The 14,432-nt window shown below is 43.9% G+C and overlaps 1 long non-coding RNA gene across 1 annotated transcript in view; it reads right to left on the bottom strand.

Annotated features, from left to right (window-relative positions):
* LOC139666437 (uncharacterized) overlaps positions 1-12,931 on the bottom strand; it is a 13,165-nt gene extending 234 nt beyond the window's left edge. The window contains exons 1-4 of the long non-coding RNA XR_011696911.1: positions 12,838-12,931; positions 12,456-12,636; positions 8,868-8,913; positions 1-8,107 (exon numbers count right to left, since the gene is read on the bottom strand). The exon at positions 1-8,107 is cut by the window's left edge and continues 234 nt beyond it. This is a non-coding gene — a long non-coding RNA (uncharacterized lncRNA). The remainder of the gene's footprint in view (positions 8,108-8,867; positions 8,914-12,455; positions 12,637-12,837) is intronic.
* Positions 12,932-14,432: the final 1,501 nt, after the last annotated feature.

Here is a 14,432-nt window from a genome sequence, read left to right as displayed (position 1 = left end):
ATTCAGTATACAAGTCAATGACATTCTGCAGCACACTGCTAAAAGACCAAACAAATGGCTTACCATGTCAAGTGACAGCCCGTAAATATGTACAAAGATAAGAGCAAAGAGCAACATAAGCTCTCTGTCTGTGTCTCTCTTATCAGTCACACATAGACTTGGCTTTGTGCCATCCAGATGACGACCTGTCACTAGAACTAGAACTAGAACTAGAAGTCATTACTCTGAGAACAGAGGGTGAGCTGGAGCTACAAGTTGTCCCACTGCAGTGTGATCAGTGCTGCAGTTTCCCCATGATGACGAAGGGGATGGACAAACTGATTCACAGCCAGCGCTCAGAGCACCGTGTGACACTACAGTATGTGAATCAGTCATGCCTTCCCAGATGATGTCATTAACATTACATGCCAGACTGTTCTGTGTCAGTGTGAATTTCATTTCGCTTTTCGAAACAACCCTCCCCGATGTTACACCATCTTGTTTGGTTCTCACAGAAACACCAAGATGCAATGTTTGTCATACAAACCAATAACCCCCAATAAATGTAAACTTCCCTTTTTTCTGTTTTTCCCCTCCCATCCAAGGGCAAAAAGTACACTGCAAATTGAAGACTCGAACATTTTCATATGGCACAAGATGTCATTTTTACAACTTTTACAACTCTATCCACCCAATCTAATGGATGTATTATCTAATCACCAACAGTTAGGCTAATTCGTGGCCACAACACAAAAGGGAAACACCCAGTTGAATCATGTGGAACAGTTGAACAGCCCACCTATAGCAGGCTCTATTTAAAGTAGATAGCATCCAACAAGGCTTTGTGATTGATATTGTCCTCATTGCAGAGACAGGAATGTAGGCTGAGTCGCCTGCTCTTGTGCTGTTCATGGCAATGCTCGACATGTCTCTACACTAATTATGACATGCAAATAATGTGGTGGGAACCATTGCAATAAAATGGCACAATGGGAGATCATGTTGGTTAAGACAGTCCTAAGTGGACGGTATTGTAACCAATGTAAATGCTGACTATTCGTCTAAAACATTTGGTAGTTAGCGGGTTGGTTATGTTGGCTGGTTGCAGGAATCCTTCTAGACAAACAAACAAAAACTCATTTTACATAAAACTTGTTCCAAAATACACAGGTTCTGTGATGGAAATATTTAGCGAAAAATAGATACTTTATTAGGGAATTTATATAGTTACTGTGCAAATATTTAGGCGAGCAAATAAGATCAGGCACTACAGAGGGCACTTTCAAATGTAAATGCCTACTTACAGAACAATTTCTTGTTAAAGTCCATAATGTCATCTGAATTTCATCATACATCAAACTTTTTAAAAGCAACATTATGGCCGTTAAAAAAGCAGTTAAGAAAATAATTTGCATCTGCTTATTTTTGCTTACAACACTTGAACAAAATTCATTACAATCTTCAACCATGCAAAGACAGAGATGATGAAATATCAACATGATAGAACATTTATCCATATTATTCCTCCATTATTTCTCCAAGTATCATATTACCACAGCACTTATTGATAAGCAGCAAGGTAAAATGCAACCCTAGTCTAAATATAAAGCCTTATGACAAAAACCTAACCTTAATCTGTCACCAAAGCATGGATTAGTATCCTTTGATCATGAAAAACAACTAGCTTAACATAAATCCCTCACTAATACCATGCATTTGTCCAGACCATGAGTACTGAACGATGATTATTGCGTATATCTGACAAAGCCTGTGCTCATTTGATGCCTTTCTGATGTAAAAGCAACTGCCACATTTGAAAAGCATATCATGCAGGCAACCAATCCCTTATAAGTGTGATCGCATTATCATGAAGCACAATCACTTGACAGTGACAAAGGTGTGAACCTGTTACACGATGGTGTCCCTACTGGTGTTCAGTTCAGTATCTAACAGTGATCCTTTCCTCTCTCCTTTCCTGCAGTGTATCTGAAGGTAGGAGAAAGGAGAGGAGGCCTTTTCAGATGGCTCAGTTTCATCTGTTGTTAGGTACACCATGGCCCTTGGTGCTTTGAAAAGGAAATTATGAATATGAAGAGTAGAGATGGAGAAGAAAGAAAATCAGTGCACTAATTTATGTTTAACATTTGCTTTCCCTCTCACAGCTCTAACTCCTTGAGCGTCATGTTCTGTTCTGTCGTCTCCAATGTCCATGCTATATTGACTTCAGCAATCCTTTGTTGAGAACGACAGAGAAAAGAAAGAAGCAGAGGATATTTTCCTCGCAAGGTTGCATTTCCTTGTCATGTCCCTCTCTTTCTCTTTCTGGATAATATTACAGCTTAGGACTACAGAAAAAGAAGCACCAGGACGAATTCCTCTCCCACTTTCACAATTCGGTCTCTTTTTCATCACCCCCAGTTTCCAGGTAATATTCATCATCCGTGGTCGTATCCGAGCTGCTGTCTGAGGACTCCTCGAAGGCACTCAGGCTGGACACATAGCCTTTGGAGGGCAAATGCCCTCTAGGAGACTGGCTGCCCTGTGATGCTCCTGGTGAGCTGGGGGACGAAGGGGAGGAAAGACTGGGAGGTTTGGAGATGCGCCTGGATGTTGGTGACAGGGGAGGGGATGGGGGAGGGGTTGGAGGACCCTCTGTATCCCACACAAAGTGATAGGTGTCCAGGTTCGGGCTCCAGAGGCGGCCCGGCATTGTGGTTGTGGTAGTTACAGGAGGAGGAGCGGTGACCTCTGAACTCCAATTTGTCAAACATCTGGTCAGAGATCGAGGAAGGGATCTGGATCTCATTTTACCTGGATCACTTGGGACAGATGACAATCGATTGCCACCAGTGGTTCGATAATCATATTTTGATGTTTGATCACTTCTGACTGACCACTGATCCAGGCCCATGCCACTACTGCTGGATGAATGTCCTCCAAAAGTCACTGCAGGGTCAGAAAGGTCGCTCACACTCAGGAACCGGGATCCGGTGGAGATGCGTCCAGGTCCCGAGGGTCGGCTGGAGAGCACCGAACTCACAGAAAAGGACCTCTTGGCCTCAATGCCATACTTTATGTCTGCACAGGAGGAGTAGGATGCCAGACGTTCCTTGTCCTGACACTGGCCTCCACTTGAAGGAGCTGTGGATGCCCGGCTCCTTGTTGAATCCACCAGGCTGATCCCCTCTCCTTGCTTGCAGGAACAGGTGGACTCTCCCCGACGCTGCGGCTTTGGGCTGTAGAAGACACTGTCTTCTGTAGCATCAGCTGAGGGGAATGGGGAGACAGGGGACAGAGAGGAGAAAGGGGAGAAGGGGCTCCTGGGGCTGGGTGTGGACTTGCTGCATTGAGTAGCAGAGTGGTTCGGGCTCCAGGATTGCTGCCTAGCAGGGCTGGGATCTCTGTGAGAGGGAGATTGGTTTGTTGGTGTATAATCTGCCCTGTCGTCTTTGTAAAAGTCAAACTGGTGCCTTGTTGGTCTGCAGCTTGTCAAATGAGCCTGGATTTTACTTTCAGAGTCCTGTTCTTTTCCAAAAGCACTTTTATCCTTTTGAAAACCCTCAAACACAGAGTGCTTGTTATGGTCACTATTTATGGTTGTTTTGTCTGACCAAATGGAGAATTGATCTCGCGCCATCCTGTTTCCTACAGCCAAGGGTGGTGTAAGAGTGTATCTATTTTCTGTCCATCTATCCCTCTCCTGTATTCCTGTGTCGCTGTCCCTCCCCACCTCCCCTTTCTCCCTCTCTTTCTCCTCCTCTACGGTTTTGTTACTCTCAACAGTGCTATCACTGACGTCGCTTGATCCGCTAACAGAGGGTGTCTGGGAGGGTCGCTTCCATCTCCATGAAAACAAGAGATCGTCATCAGAACGTCTACCGCTGAATGTCTGTCTCAGCTTGCTTAGGACCTGGTCCACTTTGTTACCGCTCTTGTTGGCCCTTTCTGTCTCTGGCCTTGCTTTATCTTGTGAAAATGGTGTCTCTTTATTAGCATGTAAACTAGAATTTGGTGTGCTGACACTTTTCTTCAATGCAAAAAGGCCTCTCCTTGGGCTTTGAGAAGGAGGGATTTCATTCTTACTCTCCAATGAAAAAAATCTGCTTTTACCGATAACACTCTCCTTCATTCTTCTATTACTGCACCCGTCATCAGACCGTGCAGTGGAAGGGCACTGATTCTCCTTCGAGCTGCTTCCATTGGAGCTCTGATTTGACTGACATTGTGGATTACCTATGACTTTCCTACTTTGAGTTATGTATGGCTGTCTGCTGAACTTGGTCTCCACAGACACATGTGTGTTATGTTGCATCAAAGGTTTAGGTGTGCCGTCTAAAGCATTTGTGGAATCTGCTTCAGAAATGTTGTAAACAAGTGTTTCAATTACTTTGACACACATTGAGGGAGAGCCGAGTGCCTTATCAGCCTGTAGCAGCGGTGGCTGTGAGCTGATATCAACTCTGTTGTCGACAAGTGACAGCTGCCCATTCTGGCCATCTTGGCCGCTGTGCTTGCAGTGATTATTGTTGGCATGATCAGTTTCTGAAACAACAAACTTTGAACTCTCCTGCAAGCCAGTCCTCTTTTGGAAATGGGGGGATAGGGGCTGGGGTGAGTTGATGGGTGACAAAGGGAGTTTGGATTTGGATGAGGTTATGTGGTCAGGACGTAAGGAAAGGGGTACGGTATAAATTGACTTGGAGGGTAAGGAAGTCTGTTGGAAGAGAGTTGACGTGGGTGCTATATTCTTAGCTTCTCCCTGTGTTGACCATGTAGACTTGAGGGTGGAGTAAGGTGTGGAGCTATAACGAAGTTTATAGCCACTTGAAAAGTCAGGAGGGAGGGAGAGAGGAGCAGCAGAACGACAATGGTCTGAGTTTGCCTCCTCTGACAGCGTCCTCTCATGTCTGGGTGAGGTTGAGTCCCTTCCTCCATGGTCAAAGCTGAACTGCGAGGGGCTGTCTGTGGCTCTTGTATGAGCTCTTCCTCCCTCTCTGGATGCATGATCAGCAGAGTCGGCTGAAAAAACCCCCTGATGCTTCCCTCCTCTCCACACCTGTATGGTGGAGGTCTTGGGGGTAGGGGAGCAGAGAGGAGATGTAGTTCCGGTGGGACTGCCTAATCTTAGGAAGGAGAAGATGGAGGGAGATCCTACGCTCCGTGGAGTCCTGGAGGGGGATATGGGGCTTGTTGGGGTCTGAGGTGGCTCTGACCTCTGTGCCAATGTGGCCTCAGAGCGCTGCAGATCTACTGAGTCCTGCCATGTTACTCGTCTCACCCTCCTCCCCTCCACCTGAGGATGCTGTTTCTTTGGAGTGAGGTCCAAGCTGCCAGAGAACGTCCTCTCTACCTGGCGGAGGGAGATTTCTGGGGAGACAGGGCGGGTAAGGGTGGGGGTGGCAGGGGGGGTTAGAAGAGAGGAGGAGGTGACAGTAGTGGCAGAAGATGTAAGGGCAGGAGTGATGGGGGGAGTAAGGAGGGATGGGATGGTGGGGGTTGTGGGGGCAGGATGGCTAGAAAGGGTAGTAGCAGAGGTGGTGGGGCTGGTGGAACTGGTGGATACAGCGCTATAGTTTGTTTTAGGTGGAAGCGTAACGTGGGATGTGGGAAGAAGGGTGGATATAGTTTTAGGGTGGAGAGACTTGGGGATGGCGGCGTAGCTTCTTTCAAAGCCAATTGGTGTGGCAGTGGCTGTCTTGGTGAATTTAGTGGATAGTGGATGGGGTACAGAGCCAGTGTGTGACACAGTGGGAATACTGGTCTGAGAAGAAACTGACTGGGTGTTGGAGGAGGAACTAGTTTTAGTGTTTGAGCTGGGGAGGGGAACAACTTTAAGGGAAAGAGCTTGACTGTTGAGAGCATTGGTGGCATCTTGGGAGAGTGATTGCTTGGTAAAAGTGACAGATTTTTCTGTCTGTTTTTCAGCTTGATCAGTGCAGGAGGTCGTTTTAGACAATTTTACATTAGTAGTGGTGGGACTACTTGTGGATGGAGGGATGAATAGAGCTGGGGAGGGTTTGGTGTTAGCAGTGAGATCATTTTTCTCTGATGTGCCCTGACTAGTGCTAAGAGAAGAATGAAATTTTAGTTGACTCTTAGTGTCTTGATCCATGGCCTTGCTGCTATCCATCGAGAGGGGGTAAAACTTATAAGAATCTCTGAAGCTGTGAGGAGTCGTAGGGTTGTTGTTGCTGGTTTTGGTTGTATAATTGTTGTTGGTCCTCTCAGTGGATGTGTTTGGGCTCTTAGGATTAAGCAAAGTGAGTTGTAATTCAGTTACATTTGCTTTAAATGAACTATTGCTTACATCAGGCTTGCTGAGATCTTTAGGATGACTCAGTGTTGTTTGCCCTCCAGTGCTGCTAAATTTAGAACTACATGAAACACTAGGCAAACTATGGGGCTTTTGTGGTTCTCTGTCATTCAAATTGGAGCTATGTTGCTGTTTGAAAAGCCTATCCGATTCCCGGTCAGGTGTATCCTCAGCATTGCTTCGTCTGAGGATGTGAGCTCCTCCCTGTGTCTTCATAACAATGTTCAGGTTACCTTTGTAAGCTGACTCCACTGTGTTATTGTTGTCTCTGTTATTGGGGATTTGGCTGCTAAATCTTTTGTTGTCAATAGGACTTCGGGAGGCCAAGTCACTATTATTGTTGCAGGGTGTAACTAAGGGTGTGCTTGTCTCGTTTTTGTTTTTGATGTTGGTGGTATCATTGAGGGCAAGAGGGGAAGTGCCTTCCTGGGTAACTTGTTTCCACCAGGAAGTGGATGTCAGGGTGGTCCTTCTGGGGAGGGACCGGCTTTTTAGGAAGGCATAGCGCTCATATGGGGAAAGTCTAGGTGGAGAGAGTGCGCTCTCTGACATATGATCTGTTCTTTTGTGTGAGCCTTTGTAGTTCTGTTGCCTCTCTGATAGTCCTCTAGTTAGAAATGTCTGTTGGGGACATGAAAGAGTAGTTTGGGTTCTTGTTGTTGTCTGTGATAGTTGGGAAAAGGGTGCGTCCCCTGAGTCTTTGTTTTTGGGTGACGCAGGAAAGAGGGGTGTTTTAGATAAGTCTCCTTCTCTGTGATTGGGGGAGGATGGGGAAAGGATAGGGCCAGTTTCAGTTGTCCTGTAAGAGATGGATGATGAATAGGGGAGGGACGTCAACCTCTCTTGCTCATTGTTATTGAGTAAGGTTGGAGAGAGGTGTGGCGTGAAAAACTCTGCAGCTTTATCACTGGTTGAACTGGTCACAGACAGAGGGTTTGTCTCAGAGAGGGAGCTCCTCCAACTGGAGTTGAGTCCTCTTAAAGAGAACAGGCGACTGCTGGTTGTTGGTTTGGAGCTTGAATGTGACAGTTCTCCTTGATGACTGGCCTGTGGCATCCTCCCTTGTCCATTTAGGTCAAGGGAGAGGGGAGACATGGGAGGTGCAGTCGTGGCTACAGGGCTGAAAGCACCCCCCTCAGTTTTTCTGTTGTCTAGCCTATCTGACTTTACGTCCAAAGAAACAGACTGAACAACTTTCCTCTTGGATTCATAGTCCAGATTTAGGCTTGGGGGACCACTCTTAGTTGACCAGCCTACTATGTTCCTCCCGGTACCCAGAAATGAACCTCTCAACTGGGCTTGGGATACATCTCTCAACCCCCTCTCCCCACCATGCCGGCTCTGGGTTTCCAGAAGCTGTTCATGTGGAGAGTTTGCCTCGGTGTTTGGGCCATATGTCACATCTTCTGAATTCCCTTGGACTTCCAAATCGCCAGTAGCCACGCCCCTCTTGGTCCGTCGGAGTCGGCTGTTCCAGTTTGGGGCAAGAACCGATACCATGGTAGAAGACAACATGGCTACAGTGGGGTCAGATAGTTCCACAAGATGGTTTTGGTTCTCAAGCCTTGTAAAGTCCTTTATATCTTCCTCTGACTCAACTGATCCAAAGCCAGTCCTTCTTGGTTGTGACCCATGTGGAACTGTATGCAAGCCATTATACGCAGATGGTTGCAGCTCACCATTTGAGAAACTGTGAGTTAGACCTGAGGCAAGCGTGGTCTCTAGCCCATTGCAAATAGCCGAAGTCTTCCCTGATGATGGCAAGTCACTGGCTTCCTCTACAGAACTGTCTGGTGGTGATGTTCTTCCATTCACCTGTCAAGAGATGAAGCATTACTAGAGACAGCCTTAAGTTGGATAATATTTGGACTGTAATGTAATGTGTCCCAAATTATTATAAACCAAAATATGGAACTCTCAAATCATTCATATGACCACATAATATGCCAGATTAGTTTATTACACTGTAACCACAGCTATGTCTAGCTTTTATAATTCATTTAATCCTAACACTTTTCATATGGCAACTTGAGGTTATCACATCACAACAATGCAAATGCACAGTAAGGTAAAACGCTTAGTGGTTTTTAAATATGTGACAGTGGCCTCGTACTTGAAATGCAAATGATGTGCTGACATTAAAGTCAGAACATTGCTAGAGCTCCTGTTCCCATGGTTTAGTTATTTAAAAGATTCAGGCCTTGACAAACAGGTTATTTTGAAAGACTTGAGAGAGATTTCCAAGGAGACACAAAACACACACACCCTATCCCTACAAACTCTTAAAACGGTAATTGAGCCCAGATGTTTTCAAGATAACACAATTGTCACAGTGGTATTGATTATATGTTAGAATGTTTTATAGAGAACTACCAGTAAACATAGAAACTGAATGGCTTTGAACAATGTTCTGCTTCATGTTGGGTCAGAATGATTTGGATGGGAATATTTTGGACTGGGAAAGAAAGGTGTTATTTAAGATTTGCTCTTCTACATCAGATTCTAGATTGGAATGATTATAGCACCAGCTGTAAAACATTATTTGGAGAAATGTCACATTCCTAGTGATGCTTACCTGTGAGCACCTCTCCCCAGACTCACTCCTTAGCAGTCTAGTCAAACTGGTAGAGCAAGAGGGAGAGGAGACAAAAGAAACCATTATATATGATAGTTAAGTTCACATAAATCACTTTACCTCTATAAATGTGAACTCTACAGGAGGCCTATATGCGTTAGGTTGTTATGCTGACTTAAGATATGCCTTGTGACAGCAATATTCACTAAGGTTAGACCGATATATCAGGTTGTTGATACAATCAGCCGACATTGGCCTTTTATTAAAAATTGGATAATGGTCAGTTAGTCAGCCACCTCCAATATGATGGATAAGTTGCAGTTTGTTTGATAAAATATTTACTGTATAATTGAGTATGCATGAATTATGATTATGATAATTATTATTATCATCCTGCGGTGTCTGAGGTTTGAGCACCCTGCCAAGAATACAATCTTGTGGGCAACACTGAATAATTGAATTTTTTTTGGAATGAACATGGTCAAATTTAAAGTCCTTAAATAAAATGTCCTTAAACATCAGCAGCTTCAATCCAACAATAACCCTAAAAAGTACTATTTGGCCACAGTGTTTGGCTTGGAAAGGAAGCCAGTAAAGGAATATACAGTACATGACAAAATTCATAATTATATCACATGTAAGTTTTGTTTTTGTTGTACTGTATGTGATTGTGTCTTTTTCCAAGATTTACCTCATGGACCATTCACTTGTTGTTGGGAGGAGAGGAGAATGGGGATGTGATATTGATTTGGCTTATTGGGAGAAAGGCAAAGGGTAGGAGACCAACTAGCTTAGAGGAGTGTAATATAAAAATAGAAGAAGGCTAAACAGGGTGTTAAAATAAAAGTTTCAGGGTTGTTGAGATAATACAATACATTCTAATTTGTTCTCAGGAAAATCACATTTCATAGGCACACACCCACTTTCTCTTTTGCCCGTACTGTAATGTTTTGGCCAGAAACATTAGAGGTATTTAATGTCTAACATTTGCCACAGCAATGCTGATCAACAGGTAGGACAGCATTCCTCTCTCTCCTTTCTGTCCTTCTGTCCCTCTCACTTTCCCTCTCTCCTTACTACTCAGTTTTACATGTCCTCTCTGTTGCAGTTCACTAAATCATATTTCCTATGCTTGCATATGCTTTTAAAGGCAGTTACATTGTATCTTTATGTTTGTTATGACATTAAGACATGTAAAACACATGCACATACAGACCCAGGAACACACACACACATATACACACACTGGTACAACATGTCTATATAAGGTCATGTTGGATGGTGTGAAGTGACTGCAAGTGACTGGCAGACAGTGTAAAGGGTGTGTGCTCTCTGACACCAATACAGACACTTTAATCAATGACCTCTATTGATAGGACTCCTGTAGTCTCTGACGCACATTGCATGCACACATAGGCATGCAAATGTACACATGCTCATGGGAAACTGTGGTAATGTCCATACTTAGAATAGCACAAGCTCACATACATACTATGCACACTATACAAAATCTCAAAAACAGTTAACATGTCATTTCTTGGGATTTTATCTCAAGAAAAAAATCTTAAAAACTTCCCCAGAAAACTAAGGCAGCACCTCACATTAAATAACATCACCGCTCTCTTGCCTTACTTACTTGCGGCATTACCATTACTGAAGCAAATCAATCAGCAGGTTAATGATTTGCAAAAGCTTGTGATACGACACATTACCTGGCAGTACTTGTAGTCACTTGTATTTGCTGAAATTTCAAAAACACATTTGAGGTAATTTTATTATCTTAAGCTGTCTAATCACCAAATGAAAATGAAGCAAACCAAGGACATGGTAGTTGATTTCCGTCAGACTCATCCACCTCAACCCAGTACTATCAAGGGTCAGACTGGAGAGAGCTGACATCTATAAATACCTGGAGACAATGACTGACGATAAGCTGAACTTTGATATCAACACAGAGAACATCTGTCAGAAGGGGCAATAACTGCTATTATTCTTACGGGTCATCTGTCCATCAAATTTCATCTAAATCCATTTGTTACTTTTTGAGATATCTTGCTAACAAACAGACAGACAGGGGTGACAAGATAACCTCCTTCCAACTTTGTTAGAGGAGATAATAATATGGTGAAAGCAATCTCATAGGGCAACAGCAAGCTTCCCTCTCTGACTTGTCTCACAATCACATTTACAATACAGCCAGAACCATTCTCTCTATCAGAGACCATACTTTCCAGTTACTATAGGCTGTTGCTGTAGACTCACCAGAATTAGCACCAAATCCAAGTGCTGTGCTGAATTCTAGACTTGAATAGCCAGTTTGTAATCTTTTTGTACCGGCTATTGTGTTTTTTACATTGCACTTTATTTAAACATTTGTCCTGTTTTATTTCTTCAAGGTTACGTTACAATGCATGTATTGTCATGCATGTATTGTTATATTGAGTGCCTGTTTATGCCTGACTGCACAACAATTTCCTCTTTGTGAGATAGTAAAGATTACCTTGACTTTGGGAAAGAGTGAGAGAGTTGCACGCCTTCTCAAAAACTCTCATATCAAGGATTTTAAGGAACCTGAGCATGACAATTTCAGTTAAGTAACATGAGTTGGATAAAACAGATTTAATTTATTTTTGACTCCTTCTGATCTGTCTTAATCTATTCTCACAAAGCTGCAGGACACAGTGTGGAGTGAAGGAGGTAACATATACTTTGCTGTATGAACCCTTCATCTTTCTATACTGGACTCCAGGGCACGGTGTGTGAAGTTAAGATCCACCCACAGGCAAACACCCTCACGTCTGACCTACACTCAATGGACACTTTACTAAGTACACCTCCCTGATAATGCAATCAGCTTGCTCCTCCAGACAGTGAGTTAAGTGACTGTGACTCAGTATATAAAGAATGCAGGTTGAGAGGTTCAGTTACTGTTTGACTAAATGTTACAATGGGCAAGATGCATTTTGAAGCAGAAGACCATGCTAGGTTCCTCTCCTGACAGCTAAGAACAAGAGGATAAAGCTACAGTGGACACATTCTCACCAAAACTGGACGATGGAGGAGTGAAAAAACGCTGCATGGTTTGACAAATCCTGGTCTCTGCTGCAACAAGCTGATGGCAGGGTGACAATTTGGCGTGAACAACATCCTGCCTGCTATAAACAGTACAGGCTAGTGGTGGAGGAGTAATGGTGTGGAGAATGTTTTCTTGGCTCACATTAGGCCTCTAAATACCAACGGAGCATCATTTGAACGCCACAGCGAAGCTAAACATTGTTGCTGACCAGATCATATCTTCATGGCAACAGTCTAGCCTTTTTCAAATGGAAGCTTCCAGCAGGACAATGCACCGTGTCACGAAGCACACATCGTCTCAAGATGGTTCCAGGATCACAACGGTGACTTTCGGTGAGATTAGAGACCTTTGGGATGAGGTGGAATAGGATGTTCGAGTCAGCATGGACCAAGATGCCTGTTGAATGTTTCCAGCACCTTTTGCAATCCAGGCCTCGAAGAATTGAAGCTGTTCTGGAGGCAAAAGTGGGCCCCACCTGGTACTAGCTAGGGGTACCTAATAAATTGTCTCACCTGTGTGGACAGGGGTCCGGTTTCTTCTTAGGTTTTAGTTCGGCGGAGCCTGGCTTCCTGGAAAGTCTGAAGCAGAGGGAGGAGGTGAATCTCGTCCCAACAGGCCTCCTGGTCTGAACCTTCGGATCACCGCAACCAGGAACCTCCCCCTCTCTGGGTCTATCTGCTCCAAATATTAGCTCTGAAATAGATTTAGGATAGCCTAATCGTTATTAACCCTAAAAGTGCCTCAAAAGTTGTGAGCAGCATAGTGCTTCTGCTGTGTGTGTGTGTGTGTGTGTGTGTTTGCGTGTGTCTGTTTCACCTGTGTGTGTGTGTGTGTGTGTTTGCGTGTGTCTGTTTCACCTGTGTGTGTGTGTGTGTTTGCGTGTGTCTGTTTCACCTGTGTGTGTTTGCTGAGAGTGCTGCCCAGTCTGGGTTCCATAATGATTCTCCTCCTCGAACCCTCCATCAAAGGTCTCATCTTGCTGTTTTCTAGAAAACACCAAAACCCAAAATATTAATAACTGCAACAAGCATATAAGTGGATGTAAATTGTCTTGTTTTACTCTCCACTAGCACTCGACAGATGAAGAAAGGAAGAAACGGCTATTTTCTCTTATCCACACATCTTGAAAAATTCTTCTTCTTATTACCTCGCATAGCTCATCTGAGTAATTTTCAACAGTGTGTATTTATTTATTTAATGAAGTCTTCATTTTGCAATCTCTCTCGACACTCTCTACTCCAATTCCTACAGTGTTTAAAAAGGCAGAGGACCAAGATCAATGCAGAGGGTTCACCTGAGGAAAAGAAAGTAACCACGCTTCCCCCGTGTTATCAGTTCACCAGAGCTGGACAGACAAGAAACATTTGATTACATAACAGTTCGGCTCTGCTCGCTCCACACTTTCTCTCACGACCGGGAATAGAGCGTACACACCCACACACACACACACACTCATAAAAGCATGTACACGCACACTCGCTGATGTAACCCAAATGCTGAACCCACACTAGTGTCCCACCTGCCAAGCAAGATGATGACACCTGAACACAGATTAGTCAGTTATCTAAAGTGGATGTACAACCTTTGTTTTGTTAAAACACAACAAATCAAATAACTGAGCAATTATCTGTTACAGATCCATCTAGTTAAGATGGCAAGCGCTGCTTATATGCAGGACCCAATGGCTTCGGTTACTTGCAATGCGTCATGTGATCACAGTGAGGCATCTTGATTTTTTATCTCTCCCTCTTTCCTAAGAGCAAGGACCAACACACACACAGAGCTGACTCTCCCTATCTAGGGAGAGTCAGCCTTCAGGGGCGACTCATTGGCCTCATTACAGCGTAATCTCTGTTATTATGAAAGTCTAACATGACATGACATGAGAGACACAGAGAGAGAGAAAGAGAGAGAGATATTCATCTTCTTAAACTACTTCAGTGCCAAATCCAACACACCTTCCATGTGGACGCACTCACTGTTTTTATTGTCCCTACCTCTGCCACAGGCAAGGAAAGAAATCATAACAGAACACATCAACATGTCAGCATTAGTGCAGGTAAAACTGAATGCAACCACACTTGTATAGTTGAACCAACAAGAGACAGATCTATAGCAGTGGATCACCAGTGCTAAAAGCTTCAGTTGTTTTGACAGCCTACCCACAAACTGCAACCACATGATCTACTGTGCAGTGATTGGTATGGGTGCCAGTGTATTTGATTTTTACCCCAGTAGTGTATGTATCTCCATCATGTATAACCCAGACACCTGCGGTCCTGAATATAGCCTAGTAGCTCTAGCACTACCATGCTTATATATTCACTTCTAACTTGGACTATCCAAGGGTGTCTGAAAAGTCTGCAGTCACAGGGATAAGTAAGACCAGAAATATTTTATTGTTGCACTTCCCTCACACACACTAATTCAAGGTTCCCACAGTGGCCCTGATTCCATGACTTTTCAAGGACCTCTATGATCTAAAAATA

Source organism: Centroberyx affinis, unplaced genomic scaffold (genome assembly GCF_046629955.1).
Source record: "Centroberyx affinis isolate AG114_WGS23_722 - 3 ecotype Tasmania unplaced genomic scaffold, CSIRO-AGI_Caff_v1 ptg005013l_1, whole genome shotgun sequence".
NCBI classification, from domain to species: domain Eukaryota; kingdom Metazoa; phylum Chordata; class Actinopteri; order Beryciformes; family Berycidae; genus Centroberyx; species Centroberyx affinis.
Note: the sequence above shows the minus strand (reverse complement) of the source record. Positions and strands in the feature narration are given on the sequence as shown.